This window comes from Labrus mixtus, chromosome 17, assembly GCF_963584025.1.
Source record: "Labrus mixtus chromosome 17, fLabMix1.1, whole genome shotgun sequence".
Lineage (NCBI taxonomy): Eukaryota > Metazoa > Chordata > Actinopteri > Labriformes > Labridae > Labrus > Labrus mixtus.
Genome location: NC_083628.1, coordinates 15,413,019 through 15,419,551, shown reverse-complemented (window position 1 = coordinate 15,419,551; position 6,533 = coordinate 15,413,019).

Sequence of the window (6,533 nt, the reverse complement as noted above, 5' to 3'; positions counted from 1 at the left end):
ATTGATTAAATGATTATTCAAACAGAATAAGATAGCAATCTTATGTCTCTTTAAGTCGATACATCAAACGTTTTCCTCATGCAGGAGTTTCGGTCTTTTGGTCAAATGTTGACTGAACTCAGAATGCAAACAGTTTTCCTCGAAATCAGTCAGAAAAAATAAAGTGCTCAAAATCTTACCCTTTCAGTTTGATGGCTGTATGGGCTGCTGCAAGAATTTTTTATCTGTAACCCAAAGGTGACAACAGCACGGCAACCTGCCAAGCACTGCTTTCTATTTCCAACCACACCATTGAAAGACTCCTGATAAGAAGGCTGCTGGGAGGATATCTGCCGTGCGATCCGCTGAATTTGAGAGGCAGAGAGGACATAAAATGAAAATAAAAGGAGCAGAGGAAAGTGGAGATGACAGACAAGAGTGTGTGAAAGGAAGGCGCACAGGGGTCCTTAACGCTGCTCATACAGAAATATGACTGAGGCAGACACTTTTAGTGTCACATTTTAGTGCGACAGATCTTCTCTGATCCCAAAGGAACTATGTGAGGGGGAAAATCTGGTCCCCAGCAGTCCCGTTCAGGAAGTCATAATGTTTTATTTCTCCGGTTTAAGAGGACTTTGATAAGAACGGGAACCAACTGTTCAAGTTTTTCTCAACTTCCTCTGTTATGGATGACTCAAATGATTTTGTATTACAGTGATCAAGGATATCTCCTTCAACCCCAAGGGGATATTTGTTTTACAGCCAGAAGTACCATACAAACCATCACAAAAACTAAACATTGCCCAAAAAGTAAGGACATTTGTGTTTGGTAGATTATTTCTTTGGCAATAAATCTTACACTGTTGAAAGCCTGTTTATTTCCCTTTTAAATGGTGCCACATTCGTAAGGAACATGCATTTGTGGGATGAGCAGCAGAGCTGAGTATGTGGGTTGCGCCCATGAAAAGCTTGCCAAATCTTCTCTGCCAAAAGAAAAAGAGCAATGTAAACAAATTAAGTATTATAAATCTCTAAAAGGCTAATGGCAGTCAGGCCATACTAGTGTTTCTGTCTGTGTCCTGCATGTTGGTTGGATGTTTCTGCAACCAGATGGGAGCAACAAGAACTCCTTTAAAATCGCACGGTTGGGGTCATGCAGCATACACTGGTCCTCTTTAAGAGTCCCGAATTTAAACACATCAGTCAAGTCATTAAGAGTAGTGCAAGCAATCTTTCCGCACATTTTGACGATGCCCAGCAACCTGTTTTAAATGAAGTGACCCATACAAGCAGATAAAAAAGGACGTCAGAACAGATTCATTAAAACAAGAATAAAACATTTTCTTAAAAACACTGTTAACATTAAAATCACGCAGCTTCTGAAAAAAAAAATACATTCTTTGATTTAATCGTTCCTCTGACATAAAATTTGATGACTTTTTAACTTCTTCCATATCTTCTGCTTGTTTGTAGCCATTTCTTTGGACAATAGTGGTAAACTGCAAACAAAAACAATTTTGTTGCTTTGATTCCGGGTAGTCGAATCTTCTGGTATATCATCACACAGGGGCACATCCATAAAAGGTGCCAAAAACTTAAAAAAGAACAAAAAATAGCTCCTTTATTATTAACTTGTAAACGTATAAACTTAACTATGGATGGCCATAGCAGCAGGCCATCCCCTCCAACAATCCTGAGGAACCTACAAGACAAGAGGGCTACTTGGTTTTGCTACTATGGGTTTGAGCACATCTACTTTATACTCACTTCCACTTTAATTTACAAGAAGCATTGATGTGTATGACTCCAGTCTCATTGTTGATCATCACACTGTGTGGCATTTACATTCTCTTATGTGTCTGCGTTGCCTTGATGTTTTGACGTCCCCAGTAAGCTAAAGAATCCATCTTTTCTCTAACACTGTTTTTGTTCTGATTTGAAAAAATGTATCGATTCGAGTTTTATTCTGACATTTATTTTAAACTGCCGAGTTTTGTTAAAATAAAAGAGTGAATCTGAAATCTGAAAAACTAAAAGCAGAAAGAAAATCACCTGAGAGATATTTTCAACTGCTTGATGCTGAGGGAATTAACACCCGTCACAGAGTCCCATCGACAGAGCAATCTTTTTTTCCAAATCCAAACTGATCTCAAACTACTTTTGTATCATCACAGCAGAAAAAAAATAATTGATTATCGGCTGTATCTGTTGAAAAGATCACAGCTTGGGATGTTGCTACTGACTGTGTTTTTGATAAGACTTGGGCAAAAGTGCAGCACGTAAGAGCAGCATTTCTTTAAGCAGACTGAAAAGATGTTTCTGTGACAGAAATATGACAGTACCTCGGAATAAGCACAGGAGTAGGTCATTTATAGTTGTTGAATTGATTTTGTGACCGTTAAAAATAGTAAACCAACATGTCATCTGCATAAAAAAAAATCTTAGTTAACTTTGATAAGTAGTAAAAAAAAAGTTAAACCTTTCAGGAAAGTAAGCACCAAGTATTCAATACAAAAAATACTTACACGGTCCGGAACAGTATTTCTCTGCCAACTACCTCTCATTACAGCTTGAACCTTTTTCTGCAATTGCTTTTAACTCTGTTCCGGCCCACTAATTAGACAGACCATAAATACTCCTCCATTCAGAGCCAGAGCAGGCAGATAATTGGTCAGAAGTGCAGCGTCTGTGTATTTGTCTATAAAAAGAAGTCTAAATGAAAGTTAAAGCGATGGCACCAAACTGAAAAATGAGAAACAGAGAAGACAGCATGAGATTTGGGGTTGTGATGTTACAAAGTCTTTTCCAATAGAAGTAGAGTGTAGAGTGAAAAAGCTTCTTTCATGTCTCCTCAGTCTTTCTTGGTGGATTGCTTCAGGGCAGTGAATCAGCTCTGGTCTACTCTCTGATTGTTTTTTTTTGTTGTTTTTTTACAAACACAGGAGTTTTGGTTTGATCCGATCCCAGTGATACATCCAAACCAAAGAAGGACAGCTTCTCCAGCTTCAATGGTGCTCATCCTTTCTATTGCCATATGTGCTGCATTATTGCTCTCAGTCAAGGACGAGTCTGGCCAAATGCCTCCTCTTGGCACCGTTAAGTCCTGTAGCTGCCTGCCAGGTACACAATTGGACAACAAGAGATGGCAAAAAGCCACTGACAAATGATCGTCTCTAACACATGCTTAGCTGGATGGGTGGCTTTCAGCGCCTGGAACTTTATGATTTTTATTTGACTTAGGATGTCATCGACAATTAAACTTATTTTATCATTAAGACTTTTTTAAATATCACATCATTCTGTTGACTGTAATTATAAAGGGACAATAAGACACTGATAGAAACCAGTTTGTTTATAAGACAGATGTGGGTGGATTAGCTGTCAGATACACAGTTTATTTTTAAACTAATGACAGTGATAAGAATGTCTTTGTGATGTTTTGGCTGCTACGCTATCTGTTTTGTGACATGACTCATCAGCCCTCTTTTCTCTTCTTTGTTCAGCTGATGTTGTATGAAGGGCTGGCTTTTCACATGTGGTGATATAGGTCGCTGAGGTCGCCACAATCTGGGGGGCGCTGTCTTGTGCATTGAACATTAATTTTTAAAAAAGCCTTGTTTGCGATGTTGGATGATAAACAGCCAGAATGACCTTCCTCCTGCTGAGCTCCATTCATCACTGTTCTAGCTCTCCCTCGTTCAACTATAATAGCTCAATAACAGTGTTGACATGTAGACATATAGACATATAAAAATATTCAACCAAAAAAAGCAAGGGTTTAATCCAATTCATCCCAAATGAAATCAAGTTCAGCACATTTTTTTTTTTTTTTTAAACCTGCTTATTAGCATGATTTCATGATTTACCGTTACCATAGAAACTTGTAAAACTAATGACCTGTGGCTTCAAGTTATTATGGAACTTATTAGTGGGGTCATAGTGCAGTCAATTCCTATTCCTATTCTTAAATCCTCCTAGGATGGCAATGGTCCTGGTTGGAGGTCTGTTTTGTTTTTAGTTTTTTGGAATATATCCTTTTTTCTTTCAATACAAAATAAGAATTGTCGAAGACTTTTTTGTATTTGGTTTATCTCCTTCATCCATGACTGAATAAATTCATTTAAATCTCCCAATTGTAAAAAAAAAAAAATTCAACTCCACAAACCCATTTCCTCGATGGCAAAAAGCTGTACCGAGCAAAACACAACAAATTTTGTGCAATGTTAATAATTCATATTATCAGGGAGGATGACATCCGAGCACTTAACAGTGAAATTGAATTTCAGAAGCTCTGAATGCTTTCTCTCAGTGGGGGCTGTGTCTCTGTTGCTGTACGGCGGCAGTCAGCAGGAGTGCGGAGTGACAGACATGTGAGGACCTGAAATGTCACCATGAGGAAGAGAGGAAATGAGCCCATTAGAGAGTACCTGCCCATAGGACCATGACCTCCAATCAAATAGCGGTTTAAAGGTTATTAAAAGTGCACGAACATGTCCCCCAGTGGCGGAAGAAAAAACGGTTTATGAGCCAGTGGTCTCTGGTGCCCTGTGCTTGTTAGCTCTGCGGTGAAATAGCTTTGGTGGCTGATATGAGATCAGCTTCTCCGCTGGCTTCACTTGAGTGGATAATCCATAGAACTGATACCAGATCAGGCTCACCCTAACTCTGTGTTCATTATCCAGTCAGCACTCTCTGCCAGACTGGGTCAGGTCTCATGCATTAATAGAGTCAGGTTTAATGTGAGTTGGCAGGGATGTCTTAAAATAGAGAAATCTGGCTCTGTATCCTCACGGTGACTTTGAAATAGTGTGACATAACAGTCATAAAATATGTGTGACGTCAAGCCTCAATAGTGTGTTAAAGCACTGATAATCAGCACCGTGACTCCTAAATATTCACAGTGTTGAGATCAGACCTGTGATTGATGTGTCAATGACCATGCATAGCAACAGTGACCGGATTGTCTATGGACAACCACGCTAAAAGAGAAGCTAGACTTTGAAAAGTGAACTTTAAAAGCCACTTCCTTCAAGATTCTTATGCCAACCAAGTGCTGTCCTTGGGCCTGTGTCAAGTTCACTTAGTTGTAATTAAGCAAATGAAAAAAAGAAAAAAAAGAAAAAGACTAAATCTTAGCAAAATGAGAAGAAAGGGACAGATGTAAGCAGTGAAATAAAAGAAGAGATCGATGTTAGCAAAGGAAGAATGGAGGTCAAAGGTTAACTGTAGCTACAGCTCAGAGAATTCCATAAAAAAAATGTTTTAAAAGAAGCTCTAGCGTAAGTTCAATCAGGAAGACTATAATTGCCTTCACGATCGGGTCTTTCTCATTCATCCCTTTTTGCATGCTCATTTCCGCTGTCATTCTCGAGCTGTCATTTTCTGGGGCTGCCATTGGGTTATCAGCTGTCTCACCAGCAGTCTCATCTAACCAATCGCATGGCGTTCCTCCTTCATTTTCAGCCTATCATTGTTCTGGTCCCCTTTTAGATATGATTCTTTTTCTGCCTTAGTTCCTTCGTGCTAATGTTTCGTGCGCCCCTCCACCTCCCCATCACTGTCCATCTTCACAGAATCATCATCCATCAATTCTTCACCCATCCGGTCCCAACAAGTCATCAGCTTCACCACCACCAGTGTCTGGACTCCATAGGGGGGGGGGGGGGGGATTTATTCCATTGATGCTCAGAATTGTCATTCTCCAAACACATCAACCACTCCATAGAGTCCATGTACCAAAGTGTTTCTGTCAAGTCACATTTCCATGTTAGTCATTGTAATAAATAATTTTCTAATTCACTTGTCTCTCTTTATTGAAATATATGATCATTACAGCTTAACCTTTTTGTGAAACATTATCCAGGATTTTTGTTTCAAAACGGTTTAGCATGGTCAGTTGAGCAACTTTCTAAGAATGTTTCACTATAGGTCCCTTTGGAGGGTTGGGTTACAGAGGGTGTATTGGTGACAATAGCTGTTAATGAATAAATGAATAAACAAATGGATGTATGAAAGAAAGAAAGAAAGGCTGCATGGCTTAGATTGATATTAACATATTTGTCATAAAGATTGCTTCATTTCTTCTTCTTGTTTTTTAACCATATTGTTGAATTTGAGCTGTAATGTTTATTCATACTGACGTGTTTCATAATGACATGGATAAAATTCTTGGCTTCATAAGCACATCAGGCCTGTTGGCTGGATGACATCATGACAGACTGGGTGGTGAAGTTTCAGGGCAATCAGCCACGAGCTGCTCCTCAGTGTTACACATCAAACACTTTTGGTTAAATTAGCAAAAATACAAAAATATGTTCTGCATGGCCCTGGATTTATGGAATGTGAAAAATGGAAATGTATCATTGTGACCCTGCTCACACACTAGAATGAAATGAAAAATTCATGTAAAGGTGATTCATTGAAAACCATTCAAACTTACAAAACTGAAAGATCGCATTCAGCAGAAGGACTCAGATATAAAAATAAAATGCATTTCTAATCGACAAACATAACTCTGAGCAGAAATGAGGAAGGATCAGGACTCACTGTCAGGC